Raw genomic sequence first — 16,478 nt, 5'->3', positions numbered from 1 at the left:
CAAAAGAACACAAAGTGAAGATAAAACTCACAAAAAAAGTATATTTCAAACAATGCGTCAACTTAGGTATCGCCCAAAAGATACAGGAAAATATGACCTTCTAAGAGAACTAAAGGCATCCTTGAAAAAAACAAAGTGGGAAGCGAATAGAGCAATGGAGGACAGCTTGTGGGCAAAATTACATGCAGATACCAAGCAGAATGACGGGGCAAAATTCTTGAAAACCATCAATTCTTTTATAAACTCTAGGCATGATGGAGTCTCCTCAAATATCACTGAAGAAGCATGGGCAAACCATCTTAAAGATCACTTCAGACAACATAGAGACTCCAATCTGGAGATAGAAAATGATGACAACAAATGAATGCCATTGTGCAGAATTCGCTATGAACAAGAAGGCCGTATTATAATCACAAACACAGGAGAGACAAACTTACGAAAGATAATTACGCGCCAAATTAAACAAGCATTTGCAATGCAATAGGTCTCGCAGCATTAAAGTTTGAGTTATTGGCATTGTATATGACAATGTGTTGCATTAAATTTTTAGCAAAGTCTGCATTGGTGTATAAAGATGATTTGCAAGATGATAGCTGTTGAAAAATATTAAGCAATGTTCGCAATAATATTATATTATAATAATATTGTAAGTTACTGTTGTAGTTATAAGCATTTTGGTAGCACATAGTGATGTTGTGATGCCCCTGAGTGCTGAGTGGTGCTGTGGTGATGCGATAGATAGTGAGGGCGATAGCTAGATAGAGGGAGGGCGAAAGATAGAGGGAGTGCGAGAGATAGAGGGAGTGCGAGAGATAGAGGGAGTGCGAGAGATAGAGGGAGTGCGAGAGATAGAGGGAGTGCGAGAGATAGAGGGAGTGCGAGAGATAGATAGAGGGCGAGAGATAGATAGAGGGCGAGAGATAGATAGAGGGCGAGAGATAGATAGAGGGCGAGAGATAGATAGAGGGCGAGAGAGAGATAGAGGGCGGCCGAGAGATAGAGGGCGGCCGAGAGATAGAGGGCGGCAGAGAGATAGAGGGAGGGCGAGAGATAGATAGAGGGAGGGCAAGAGATAGATAGAGGGAGGGCGAGAGATAGATAGAGGGAGGGCGAGAGATAGAGGGGGGCGAGAGATAGAGGGAGGGCAAGAGATACAGGGAGGGCAAGAGATAGAGGGAGGGCGAGAGAGAGATAGAGGGACGGCAAGGGATGGAGTGTGGGCGGGCAAGGGAAGGATTGTGGGCGAGGGATGGAGTGTGGGGCGAGGGATGGAGTGTGGGGCGAGGGATGGAGTGAGGGATGGAGTGTGGGGCGAGGGATGGAGTGGGGGATGGATGGATGGATGGATGGAGTGGGGGGATGGATGGATGGATGGATGGATGGATGGAAGGATGGATGGATGGATGGATGGATGGAGTGGGGGAGTTGTATGGAAACAGTACAGAAAACACAAGCTCTTGTGAATTAGAAGGCCAAGATTGCTATGGGCAGTCAGAGATGCAGGGTGAGGCAGGGCTTTAAGTGGGAATAAAAATAGATGTACACACAGTCACTAAGACAAAGACATACCCACAAAAAGACAGAAACACACACTTAGACAGAGATCCAACACCAAGACAAAGTTGCACATACAGGCAAAAACACACACACAGAAACAGACACACAGAGACAGAGTTGCAGACACAGACATGCATACACAGAGACAGAAACACAAACAGAAACTGAGATGCACAAACAGATACACTCAGACACAGACACACAGACAGAGAGGCACATAAAACACTCTTACAGATTCGTCAAAGGTGCAGCTAACACGATTTTGCACCACATGATAGAGAACTGCATGTGATTTAATAAATGCAACTGGCAATTACTGACTACGAGTCTGGCACTCTGAGGGAGGTGCCTTCTGAATAAACTCTGGGGTGAATGCATGGGCAGGAGGCTAGAGAAGCGATGGCCTCTCTGCACTGCTACCCTTGGCTGAAGTGGGGGGTCGGGACTCTGTAACTCAGTCTTACAAATTCAGCAACGTGATTTGCAGCACGGTCAACCTGGGTCACATCCCAGAAACTTTGGACTGGTACAAAAAACGTGCCAGTCCACTGGCTTGTGGAATACTGAAAATTCACACGAATACAGTATAGGGAGCAAACTTCTTTCACACTATCTCTGATGTTGGCATTCTAAGAAGTAGACACAAAAAGAGATTTTCGCAAGTGGGGCACAATCTGTTTGTCCCATTCCGTAGTGCACAAGCAGCAAAATAGCGAACAATGATTTGACATGTTTTGTTAAGACCTATAGAAATGATCCCCGAAAGTTGTGTGCCGAGCTACTTTGTGTAGGGACCCCTCCGAGTACGCAGTCCTACTTATTCCCGGGGGCCTCCTGAACAAGTCACACTGCCTACAATTGCCTATGGTCTTGGCAGCAATCTTACCCTGATTGTAAATATGCTCTAATGCACACTTCACCGAGGTATTTTACTGCGGGTGTTAAACAGAAGGGGAAATAAAACATTCATTCGGGCGCACAGAACTCCTGCACACAACTACTGTGTCCTTCACATGGTACAGAACGGGCGCGACACGCCTAGAAGATAAGCTTCATGGCGCGATGTTAGTAAGTGGCCCCAGACGCCGCACAATGGGAATGGTCGAAGTGCCCATCGGCTGTGAGTGCTCTGCACTTCTGCAGCAGCGCTTTAAAGCTTTGCTCGTTTGCCTGCCACCGCGCGACCACCCTTACCCCCCACAACGCTGCCATCTCTCGCTTACCTCTTTACACGAGTCCACACGGCGTCCGCTTCTATTCCTTTTAAACCCATCCAAATAAGTCAGGAAAGTGAAGTAAAATAAAAGGAGCGCGTGCCCCGTGCACTTCCGGTGCTTCGTGCCTCCTCGGACTGGTACAGCAGACACCTAGGTGCAGCCGCGGCCTCCCTGCTCGGCCCTCCCCCTGCTGACACCAGGGTACCGCACCTTTTGACAAACAGGCGTGGATGGAATTGTAGGAAAGATGACAGGGCACGTGTACGCTTAAAAGTGCAGTGGGAAGACCCGAACACCAGGTGTAATATGAAATGGAGGGGCGGGAAACGGAATATGTTCTGAACTGCAGGAGGCGCGACAGCATTGATGTTTTCACTCAGGGGGCGAAGGCGCGCGTCGGAATCCGATGCCGCCATAGAGAATGCTGGGCGCGAGCCCCTCTGCAGGCTCCCCCTGCTTTCCACGAGGCGCGAGCGAGGGCTGGAGGCACCGGTAACCCGAGATCCACCACAGAGCAACAACAACCTTCGACGCTTATCAGCGCCGCGCGCCTCTCTGAAGACTCCCCCTGCATTCCAGAGAGGCGCGCGACGCGATCCGGTCTGCCATGCAATGCTGTGGAGACAAGACCTGGCCGCGCGCACAACGTTAACCTATGGGGAAGTGCTGCGCGCGGCCAGATCTTGTCTCCCTTCGTCGTTCTCAGAATGCTGAGACGCCGACTATAGTTCTCTGGCGAGAACGCGCTTTCAGCGCGTTACTAGCCGAGACCTAAAAAGGGCTCTCAAGGGGTCAGGAAGTAAAGGCACCTGGAATTTAGTACTAAGCTACTGGAAGACTTTCCTCCAAAAACCTGCTAAAACTGGGAAGATAAAGAATACATGGAGCAAATCTCCTACGTTTTGTCCACATCTAAAGCCTTCCTAGGATATATAAGGGAACATTTTGCGCAAAAGGGATGGTATATAAAAGAGCATCTATTTTGAGAAAAAAGCCATTATTTTAAAGTTGGCCTCTAATGGCTTCATGGGCCCATTCGTTATACTGTTTCCAGGTGCGTAGCTCGATCTTACATCCGGTGGAGGTCTTAATCTTATTCAGAACTATTGGTACCTTTTTAGCGTTGAGTTGTTGCTGCAATATGCAAAACATATTGCCCACTCCATTTAACCAACTAATATAGCATGCTTGAATAATAGCAGAAGCTAGTGCATCCCTTTGAGGTTGGATTCGTTACATAAAATGATGAAATTGAAGAAAAGAAAAAAACAATGTAGGAGGAATTGCCGGATTGCTCAATTTCAACCGAACCCAGGACTTCATGAATCCATCTACTAAGACGTCATTAAATCGATGGATCCCTACCTTTTTCCAGTCCTTGATACTCCTCTTTTCTAACTGGAAACACAAAAAACCGCAGTCCCTAATTGGCATAGTATGGTGGAATTGGGAAAAGTGGAATTCTTCCTTCAGCTGAATGTGCCTGAAAAGCACTACGTGAGGGAATTTATATCTGTTGCGTTTCGGAAGTTTAGACATTTTGAGAAAGGGGGAGAGCTGAATATAATCTTCTCAGAGTATTTGCTCAAAATTAAAATTGTTCCAAAGATTCTGCGGCGCTACTGCCCGAACAATCCAATCTCGAAATGCGACCAGGTAGTATTTTTTAAAATGAGGCAATGCTAGTCCCCAGTCCCCAATGTTCACTTGTAATGTTTACAATTTATTGCGAGGTTTCTTCCCCAACCACACAAAGTGCGGCACTATCTGGTATATTGCACCCTAAAAATTCTGGAGAACCTTGATCATTACATTGGAGAAGATAAAATGGAAAAGTGGGAGAATCATCATTTTGATTAATGCTATGCATCCAATAATTGTTAAAGGAAAATAATGGCATTATCCTAGTAAATTCTAGGCTTTAGTAAGAGTTGGTAGATAGTTAAGTTGATATAGTTTTGAAAAATCATGAGATGCATGAATACCCAGTTATCTATTAGAGCTTGAGGGCTGAAATTGTGGCTGCATGTCAATAGGTAGCACAAGTTCGGAGAAGTTGAACAAGAGAGCTTCTGACTTCATATGGTTAATTTTCTACCCCACTAAATCAGAGAATATTTTGATTTTGGCAAATGCTATGGCGACATTTTGTTCTTCTGCGTTCAAATACAACATCAAGTCATCATTGAACAACTTAATTTTAGGTGCACCCTGAAGAGGTGCCCTGATTTGAGGACCTTGCCACAAAGCTATAGTCAAAGGTTCAATAGAAAGTGTGAACAGCACAGTGGACATAGGGCAACCCTGAAGAGTGCCGCAACTAACTAACAATGCTCCCACCGTGTGAATTTACTATTACTCTGGCTTCTGCCTTATGGCATCGATTTTCCAGCAGCCTCAACAATATCAAACTAAAATCTAATCGATAAAAAATGGTGACTAGGCTCTCCCATATCACTTCTAAGAGGAGGGGGAGATGGGCCTTCACAATGATCACTATTGCCGGGTCTTGGAATGACTGCAAGAAAGTCCTCCCCAAAAGGACAGTTCAAGAACATTTGACTGTGACACTTGTCTGAACACTGTGTCTTATGAGTTGCAGACAGAACTCCGAAATGAAGTAAAACATTCTAGCAGTGAGCACTTTGACTGATAAGGACTAGGCTCTGAGAATGATTTTTAATCCGTAATAAAGTAACTTTTGCATAAAGAATCCGTTTTTTTTAGCTCAATGATTATTAAAATAGATCACCTGTAAGATAACTAAAACGTTGCTACAAAGTGTTCGTGCAGCTAAACTACTTTCAAGCTGTTTTTTATCCAAGTATTGGACTGGCTTGTCACCGAGAGCGGATTTTCCTCCACATCAAAGTGCTAGATTGCTTTTCTTCACAAACACGAACTTAAGTAGCACAAACCCTTCACAGCAGGCCTTTGGATGTCGTGGTTTTTGCTCCAGTTAGTCAAACCCCTATCTCTGGCGGACAAAATCTGCCTTGTTCTTTCCTGCTGTGCACATTTATCATAAGGTATCTGTTACCATCTGACATAAGCAAAACAAACAATAGCTATCGCGTGGCCTGAAGAATCGTCTCTGGGGCACTAAACCTGCTTAGCTTGTTTTTCTGTTGCCGTAAAATCTGCGGGGCCTTTTGTTTCCATGCATACACGAGGATCAATACCCAGTAGCATGCTTCTATGCATCTGTGGTACACAAATTACTTTCCAAGATTACCTTTGGAAGTACACCAGTCATATTGCTTCACCGCGCGGTAGTATGTAGTTCCATCACATTCCGTTGTAACGCATGCCTTTACCACACATGCGTTACAATGCAAACGCATACCTTTACCACGCATATTTTTTCAACTAATACGCCTTACCCATGCATGCCTTTACAACAAAATTTGTTGTAAAAGCATGTTTGATAAAACTATACCCAAGGTAAAGGTTTTCCTGACCCCCCACCTCAAATCCTAATCCAAGTCCCTGGTTCAGCCCCACCCCCACCCCTAGCCCCCAACGCTTCTAAAAAATAAAATAAAACACCTTTCGCCTGCCCTACACCCTACCCAAACGCGACTCCCCCTGACCCCCAGCCCTTCCCCTGACCTAACCCTCCAAACCCTACCCCTGTGTGACCTGCCCTGGCACTCAGCCCTTTCCCTACCCTAAACCCTAAAACACTAACCCTGCGCGACCCCCAAGCCCTTTCACTACCCTAAAATACTACCCGTTCATGACCTCCTCTGCCCCCCAGCCCCTAAAATAGTAGCCCCACCCCACCCCTATCTTCTCTACTCAGGGTTTGTGCGGTGCAGGCAGCTTGTCTGAGGGGGTTGGTGCACATCATTATGAGGAAGCGGAAGAGTCTCTCAGTTGCCTCTAACGGCGGGGATCGCCTACCAACAACACAGCTGTTTCCACGATTATGCCTATATTTTTTTTTCTACACATAGGCGTTTACCATACATTCCTTTACAACGAAATTCGATGTACAAGCAAGCATAGTAAAAGCATATACGTAGTACAAAATGCGTAGTAAAGTCTACAAGTTGTAACGATGCATGCGTTGAACGCTTGTGTTGTAATGGCATGAGTAGAAATGCAGGTGACAACTTTAAAATTCAGCGGGCTTGTGCAGAAGTCTGGTACATGGAGACCAAGCTATAGAATCAACGTATTTCACATAATTAATGGCAGAATACAGAAAAGACACATTCCCGAGCTTATCTACCCGATTCTGGAATGTTCGTCTTTCTGGACAAAGTTCTTAGGGATAAGTACACGGCTCATGCAACTCATGCGCACAATGAGGATGAGAGGCTGCAAAAGTCCACCCCCGCTCTGAAGGGGCATTACAGCCACAATAGGGAGGCAAGAAAAGGAACTACAGGAACTATTTTTGTGGGGTTCAATAATCCAGGAATTAAATCATTACCCAAGACTTGAATTTATTGTTATTTTTGTTAAGTACCGACTAGTATCCATCAGCATTTTTTGGGCATGTCTGTCTAAGTATTGTATAACCATGGGAAGTTGTGAGTGTTCACATATTAATATCCTGGATGTGATCAATGCATCAGATAGATCATTACCTATGAGTCGGTGAAACCATACGGATGTGCAGTGTTGGAACAAACAGCTGCTGAAGGAAGGGATGGACGCTGCATTGTTTTATTAGATCACTTTCGATCTGCCAACAGACCCATGGTGTCTCCAAAATCGTAAGGCGACCAACTACCCCATACGTGCTGTTCACTGCTGGGCAAACCCCGATCAGAGAAGCAGTTACAAACTAGGAGCCGTGAAAATGAAATAAGCAAAGGATAACCCCAGCCTCCCACCACACAAAACAAGTTGCAAATTCGGCAAACCGGGTACCTAGCCGCCTTCTTCCATTTCGATATGATTTAATTCGGCAACAAACATAAAAGTAAACAAGACTCACCATATATAAAGAATAAATAAAGACGGTTTGTTCATGAACAATGGTGATTGGCCCATGCTGCCGTTTTTGCTGGGGTGCACGACGCACCGTGCAGTTAAAATGATAGCGGACCAGAGAGGGAGCATGTCTTAAAGGAGTTCTGCCTCCTGATTGGCTGTTTAAATAAACCCGGAATAGAAACCTGTGGTGCGCGCGCACCACAGAGGAGCCAACGAGGGAATCGAAACCAGTGGTGCGCACGCACCAGAGGAGCGGGGGCAAGGGAGCGCGAAGACGCCGATACGAGGTAGGGGTTGTGTGTGTAAGCGCCGGGGGGGGTTCTCTGTGTATGTGTGTGCGTGCATGCTTGGGGGGTGTGTGTGTGTGTATGCTCGGCGGGGGTGTATGCTCGGCAGGGGGGGCGGTGGTGTGTGTATGCGCAGCGGGGGGGGCTGTATGTGTGTTGTGAAGAGCCTGCCGGAATCCGAGCGCGTGGTGACACGCGCGACCTGATCCGATTCCGGCAGGTTTGCTGCGTGCGCGTGCCAGTCTTTTGTCCTCTCCTATTTAGTCCTTGAAAGGCGGAATGATTACAATAGTCTCGCTTTGCGACAGCAGGCCTTTGGCCTGCAATCGCAGAGCGAGCCCTAAAAAGGAAGAAGAGAGGGGGCGCCAGACTCGAATGGAATCCCTCCCATTCTTTACAAACAGAATGAAAGTGAATGGGCTGCAGCACTTGAGCCACTATTCTTGGAAATTAAACAGTTTAACATACTACCTGGTTCCTGGAAGGGTTCTATTATTTCTCCAATATTCAAGTCAGGGGACAAATCTCTACCACAAAATTATAGACTGGTGGCCCTTATGGATAACGAGGCAAAATATTTTGCTGGGATTCTCTTGGAGGAATTGCAGGCCTGGGCTACAGAGAATTCCCTAATTCCTGTTAATCAGACGGGATTTGCCAAGTCGGTTGGGACAACAACGGACATTTTGGCTATGGGTCTGTTAATCGATAAAGCCAAAATTATTAAAATGCCAATCCATTTATGCTTTATAGATTACAAGGCGGCTTTCGACCATATAAATCGCAATCTTCTATGGTCTAAACTTAAGAGGTGGGGGATACCGGGAACATTGCTAGACCTGCTGATTAACTTGCACAGTGAAACATGGATACATGTGAAGCTGGGCGACGGCTCTCATTTGTCACGACGTATCCCAACCAATAATGGCCTTAAACAGGGATGTGTTCTGGCCCCCACGCTTTTTAACTTGTTCTTAGGAGACCTGATACCGATTCTTAATAATTGTAATTCTCACGCCCCGAAGCTAGGAGGTCAAATACTGCCAACGTTACTCTATGCGGATGATATAGTTCTAATCAGTCACACAAAAATAGGGCTGCAAAATCTTGTGGATGCCACGCAGAGGTATTCGGATAAAAACCAATTGACGATGAATTTGGAGAAGACCCAAACTATGTCAATCAACAAAAAAGGGAAAACACCACATGGCTGGTTTTGGAACAATATCCGCATAAAAGATACGTCAGTATACAAGTATCTAGGAGTTAAAATTGACAATAGTGGCCAGTTCATCACTCAGAGAGCCAGCATTAGAGGAAAAGGCATTGCTATAGCAATCTCTTAAAAAAAATTAAATGGCAGACTTACCAGTCCATCGCTTTTGCCCCTGGTACAAGTTATACGAGCCAAACTCTTACCCGCAATTACTTATGGGAGTGAAGTACAGAGAGGAAGAGACTCAGCAATTCTGGATAAAACTGTGACAGCTGCATACAGGATCATCTTCAGTCTCCCAAAACACACCTCCCCGGCTCAACTTAGGTTAGAGTTTGGCGGTCAGAAGCAGTCTCTGGCAAGAAAGGGGGCTTACATAACAATGTGGGATAAAGTCCGGAAGGCCAAAAAGGAAACCCTAAACGGATTCTTATGGTCGGAACTAGAGCGGAATCCAGCCTCGCCATCAGCTAAGTATTTGGAAAAAAGCCTGTCGAACCTAGGACTACAGGAATTGTGGTATACCCCCACTAATCACACTATGGTTAAAAGATTAGTAAAGAAAACAACAAAACATCTTTCATGGTTTGAAGATAAGGCGTCTGTTTTCAAGAGGTCACATAAATGGATCATCCTAAACTCTTATTCTCAACAAGGTCAACAGAGCTACCTTGATTTGGGGTACTCAAGAACTGCAAAATTGAAGTTTTTAAAGTACAGACTGGGCCTATTACTGTGTATATGCCATCTTCCGTACTGGCTTAAGGATAAAGGGGGATCTCTCTGTCGTTTATGTGGCATGGCACCTGAGGACATACCACATTTATTGTGCTCCTGCCACAAGCTGCTTGAGGAAAGGAAACATTTGCTGAAATTCCAACTTAACCAGCGAGGAATACGTTCACAAAGACATGCAGTTCTTGCCTGTATTGCACCTAACGGCCCACAGTTGAATTGTAGTCTGGTGAAGTTTATGAAGGAGGTGGAAAATAAGATGCAGAAACTTGACCCTTTACAAAGCTCTTAGAGGTTATTAAATCAAGCTGAACCGAACTTAATAATGTTTGTCTAAAAGGGTTAAAAATCTATGAAGGTGGCGGAAAAGAAGATGGTGGAACTCGACCCTTTACTAAGGACATTAAAATCAAGCTGAATTTTATTTAATAATGTTTTTTAAAATGTATTAGCTTTATGATTTTAAATAGGAAATGTGATAAGGAATATATTTTTTTTATGTAGATGTAAATGTATGGCTATGTTGAAAAATGTATAGTGTGAGGATGAAACTTTTTTTTTTAAATGGAGAAATTGCAATGGTTTTAACTATGCAAATAAAATGTACTTACTTACTTACTTACATAGGGCAGGGGATTGTCACCCACTCAGCACCTTCCCTGCAGTGCCGGGAGCTTGACTGGTTCCTTCTACTATCAGTACTATCAGTATTGCCAGATTTCGAAGCAGCTCTCATGCTCAAAGCCAGGCAAAAATAGCCCAAATATAGCTCAATATTTCATTCAAGAGAAGGAGGGGCTGGGGCATGTTGAGAAGGCAGCAAAGGAGACTGGTCACCAGAAACTTGGTATATGCACTTCACCCTTAGGGTAACAAATTTGAACAACCCAAAACTTACTCATGGAGGTGGTGTGGGGTTAGAGACTTAGAAATAAATTGAAAATTCAACACCAATCAATGTCCAGGCAGCTCATTCACTTATGAAAGAAAAGTATTTTACTTCTAACACTCAATATAATACTTCCATAAACATTATAGGACACTTCAGTTGGTGTCTTAACTAATATCTGTGGTGGATTTGGAGACACCCTTGGCTGGTCCTGTAGGAGAGGTATTCAATTTTAATTCAGTGTAAGGCAGAGACTCTTAGTTCTTCACTTCTACAGAAACTTTCTATCATTTTTCATTCGTGGCTGCTGCAGACAGTTGGTGGTGGGTGATGATCACTTTCACTGTGTGTTGTGTGTCTTTGCACGGCCCATCAAGCAAGAAATTTAAACTTGCAGTTAGTTCTGGTAAGCACCCCATAGTCACTGCTGCTCCAGCTTTAGTGTCTGATTTTAGGTTACCCAGGTGCCTCTCCCATTGGCTGTGCGATGCAGGCTACTCCCATGTCATAACAGCAGATTAGCTCACCCTGCCCTCTCTCATTCAATGTCCCTATCTTCCTCTTGCAAGCTCTCCTCAAAGGCACACTTAATCATTTGGTCAACTTCTTCCTTCAAGTCAGAACCTAAGGCAGCTTTTCCAGGTTTCTAGAACTTTCCAGGTTTCTGGTACTGAAATTGACGAAAGGGAGTTGGCAGTCAATGCCCTGAGCCTAGAGCACAGAAGAGTTATGGTGTTACCGTGTTACCGTGTTACCTTTTGGTCCTGGAACTCCTCCGGATCCCTTTTCTAGAAACGGATGTAAACCTCGAAAACCTCACTACATTCTATTGAACCTCCAGCAGGGGCTGCGGCAACAACACAGCATGCACACCTGGAGTTTCAGAGCTCCGGAGGTTTCCAGAGTCGCTGATCGAAGTACCTGCGTGGGCGCTGCTGCCGGAGCTGCGGGTGAGCCCGGGAGGACGTCTCCTCCCCAACGCTACCACAACGCCGCACAGCCCCAGGAAACAAAGGCTTACCACTGACCTGAACATGGAAGAGTCCAGTGGCTCCATATCGGGCCGCCTCTACGGGACTGGGATATTGCTGCCGTAACTGCCTATGATCGGTGTCCCCCGGCTCACCAAAGACTCTTTGCGAGGTAGGCCTTTATTAATTTTACTATCGGCTTACGCTCACCCCTCGACTCAAACAATGGCAGACGCACCTGCACCGTATCCAGCGCCCGCAGCCCACTGAAATGCTGTGCATCCACTTTGACTGGAACCCACCTGACAACTGATTCGGCAGCGCGGGCTAGGCTCTTGACTGCAAGTTGGTGTACTCACTCTGTGGCTGCAGTCGGGGCTGTGCAGGCTTCCACAGGTCTCCGTCACTCAATTGGGAACCGGCTACAGAGACTCATCTCTGAGATGCGCTAGTGCGATCGCGGCTCCTATCGGCCGGCTGAAGCTGACGCATACTTACAGATGCCAGTGCCTAAACACCCCTGGGAGGTGCTTATTGTTAATCTACAGACCATATCAGCCATATAGCCTAGGGCGGCCACAGACGTTATAGCACCGGTGCGGGGGCCCCGAGGCATTTGAGCTTCTGCAAGACTCAGGAGTGGCCGTACATAACCCCCAATCTCCCTAACTAATGTCGCCTGGCCTCCACATCTTAAGGACTTCCCCCAGGGACCTTTTTCAAACAATTTCAGACAAGAATCATAATGAGGGCCCCATAGATAGTGGGGCAGCAGACCTAGCAATTTGGCCGATGCCCGGTGAATCTACCTAGGTAGCTATAGAAAAGATTGGCTGTGGATCACCCCCTCGGCCGTCACCTACCCAGCCGGACATTGGATAGACTTTCCTTCGTCTCTTCACCGTGTCTCCTTCCTTCCCCGCCTTACGACAAATCAGCCGGCTTGTTTGACTTTCACTTTGTCTTTTTGGTTCTCCTTAATTACTTTCCCCCTAGCAGGTCTTTCCTGACCTGTTCTTCATTCCAACCCCATTTTACTCTTCCCCTCTTCCTCTATACCCCATAGGATGTGTGTATATGTTAAGCTATGATCTAGTAACTCCTGTTACTGTGCAACACTGTTTTTTTTCTCTATGTTATGCTAGGCTCCTGTAACTGACATAATTTTGTAACTCGCTAATCCTCATGTAAAGCGCTCTGATACCTCTGGGTCTAGCCAGCGCTATATAAAACTGCAAATAAATAAATACATTTATTTATTTATTTATACTATACTGCCCACTAGTATGGTTGTCATTTGAATTCTACATCTTTTAGTCCTTTGTCCTATGTAACATTTCTTATACAGTGATTTACACACATATAATTAATTATCTCTGTGTAGTGTGTGTGATGTAAAGAGCTCTGCAACCCTACACTGGTATGAGTGGCGCTGTAAATCAAATTAAATCCATCTGAGAGGGAGTGTGGTTTTGGAGACTTGAGGGGCACTGTTAAAGGGTGGAATTGAGGGAATCCGTGGCAGAGGTGGTCATTGGGAAGCACCAACAAACATTGTTGCACAGGGCGTCACCGGCGGTAAAGCCGGCCCTGCCCTTGAGGCCAGTCCACCTCGCCCATTGTTACCTCCATTGGCCTTGTTTCAGCAGTAGTAGCTGCAACCCACCAGGGATTGGCAATGCAAGATTTGCACGCACACCAAACTAAGTTTGCAAACTGCACATCCTCTTTGCTTCATGCACAATTACTTTTAAGATGTGCTGCCTGCTTTGGGGCCACTGGAATTATGCAGCAAAAGAAGACAAAATGACGCTGCAGTGTTGACTAAATTATGCAGCAAAAAAAGGCTGCATCATAAGGCAGTTTTTTTTCTGACACTTTATTATTTTTACATTTTTACACATGCTAACAGTCTCTAAAAATATTTTGCCAGTCTCTGAAATATTAGTACCAGTGTTAAATACAAATGCAGCAGTGAGAAAGGTGATCTGTCAACCTTTACAAAGGGCCGTCCATTTTGCAGCAACACAAATCACATTTTTTAGTAACTGTTGATCCGTTTGAGCTACAATTTATTAGTTAAAATGGTCAGATTATGTAACAGATGTTGTATTATGGGCCAAATATGGCAGAGCCATAATTATATAGAAAACTTTTGCAAACTAGGATATTTTTCCCATTTATGTTTGAACTGTTCTTGTGGTAAAAGGGAGGAGAAGTGCTGATGACAGAAATTCCATGGATCAGTGACAAATGGCTTGTGCTTCCACTTTTAAGCTTATTTGGGACATTCTGGGATTGGAAACATATCCCTCTTTGTGATTGTATTTTAATGTCAATAACTCATATTAAACCTTAAATAATTATGTGAATCCATTGATTGAATTAAATAACATAAGTTGCTGTAACTGGTCAGTGAATTGCCAAACAAATAAAAAAAAATGGATGTTTTGTGCTTTCTGGCCACACCTCTGACTCCGCCCACTGATCCAGTTCTCTGGTTATTCCCGCCCTCTGATTCTCCACCCACAGTTCCCACACTTTTTTTTCCCCACTTCGACCACTGATCTTAGGTACCACTTGGATTTTAAGAAATTATAATGGATTCCTATTTAGTAACAGCCAACTGTAACAGACACACGCCAGGCATAAACTCTACGCACACACAACTTACATATACACTTGTGTTGCCTCTGATCCACAGGGAGTGAAGGACCTTATTTCAAGGGACAAATAGACAACTTTAAAAATACAGGAGAGACCAGTAGGTGACTCTCCCTGGCAGGCGAGAGATAAAAATGTCTATCCTGTCACTATAATCTGTTGCTGCCAATACTCTGAGTCTTCGGAAGCCCAATAAGCTAACAGTGGGAATATTCTGCAAAAGATAGGGCGCACACGTTGTTTTCCTACTGACTCCAGAATCTCACTCTGTATCACATTTTGTATCACTGGAAGCCTCAGTGCACACGCACGATTGTCATGCATGGTGAGGCGAAAAAGTCCAAAACTTACACAACTTGCCATGGAGAACTTAAGGCAGGGGAGCACTCTCTTCAGATATATGCAGGGGACCATTCACTTCCCAACACTCAGCATCCTGATTCGACACAAACTCCTGTTCGTAGTCAAATCGAGATTCGTGCAGTTCTCGGAAAGTGAAATTTTTCTGGCCCTAGTTCGACAGACCCTTTCACAGTCTGGCCCAACTCTCGTCCATTTCTGTCATAATATGACCTCTTATAGTCGATTCACTGAATACTCTTTTAACTGAAGAAAAGGTTGACATATAATTGTGTTTGGTGACACTCGTGTCATGGGTCTTTTATGGCCAAAATGTCTCCTGATTATCTTTTGAAGAAGGTGTTGTTCAAAATGGTAACAGACAGGATACAAAACAACTGTGGCACGCCCTTTTCTACTTAAAAACAGCACTAATCGTATTTCATGCCTATTATCCTTTGATTTTTAGGAAGAGTTATTATTTCTGCGCAACGTTATGCTTGGATGAGGTACATATTTGCATTTATGAATTTTGGGATTTTCTCCTTTCATAAATCTTTACAATACACACTGTTTTCCAGAAAGTGATGGGTGCAGTAGGTAGGCATCGTTCGTAAAAGTGCTAAATCAAACTTTCGGTCTTCCACCCATTAATCTTTGACAACAAGAACAAATCACCTAGTTACAATTGGAGTAACAATGTTCAGCACTTATTATTGATAGTGGCCAATCAATCATTCAGCATTTGTAAAGCACGGCTACTCACCTGTGAGGGTCTCAAGGCATTGGGGCTGGGGCAGGGAATGTGCAGGGGAACAGGCTAAGTGCTGAGTTCATCCGAAGAGCCAGGTCTTGAGGTCCTTCCTGAAATGTGCCAGCGATTTTGAATTCGAGAGGTGGATGGGGAGGCAGTTCCATATCTTGTAGGCGAGGTACGAGAAGGACATTCCTCTGGTTCTGGGCTTGCGGATTGGTGGGAAGGTAGACAGGAAAAGCTGGGTGGAGCAGAGGTGTCTGTTGTGTACGTGGAATGTAAGGCGGTGATTCAGGTACATGGGTCAGGCGTTGTGAACGTTCTTGTATGCATGGGTGAGGAGTTTGAAGGCTATTCTTCTTTCAACTGGTAGCCAATGGAGGTTGTGGAGGTGTTGAGTGGTGTCGCTGCAATAGGGGATGTTGAGGATTAGTCTTGCTGCGGTGTTCTGGACATTCTGGAGTCGTCGGAAGAGTGTCTGGGTGACCCCGGCTTAAAGTGCATTACCGTAGTCGTGTCTGCTGTTGATGAGGGCATGGGTCACTGTCTTCCTGGATTTGGTGGGGATCTATTTGAAGGTCTTTTGTAGCAAGCTGAGTGTGTTGAAGCAGGCCGAGGAGACGGTGCTTATCTTGTGGTCCATTGTGAGAGAGGAGTTCAGTATGATGCAGAGGTTTCATGCATGGTCGGTGAGGTTAGGGGGACTTCCTAAAGCAGAAGGCCACCAGGAGCCGTTCCAAGCAGAGCAGGAGACTTCCGGGATGAGGTCTTCTGTCTTGTTCAAGTTGAGCTTCAGGCAGCTGTCCTTCATGCAGGCGACCACGGCTTTCATGTCTTCTTGGAAGTTGTTTGTGGCGACAGTGGGTTCTTTGGTGATGGAGATGATTGGCTGGGTGTCA

Source organism: Lissotriton helveticus, chromosome 3_1, assembly GCF_964261635.1.
Source record: "Lissotriton helveticus chromosome 3_1, aLisHel1.1, whole genome shotgun sequence".
Classification (NCBI taxonomy): Eukaryota; Metazoa; Chordata; class Amphibia; order Caudata; family Salamandridae; genus Lissotriton; species Lissotriton helveticus.
Note: the sequence above shows the minus strand (reverse complement) of the source record.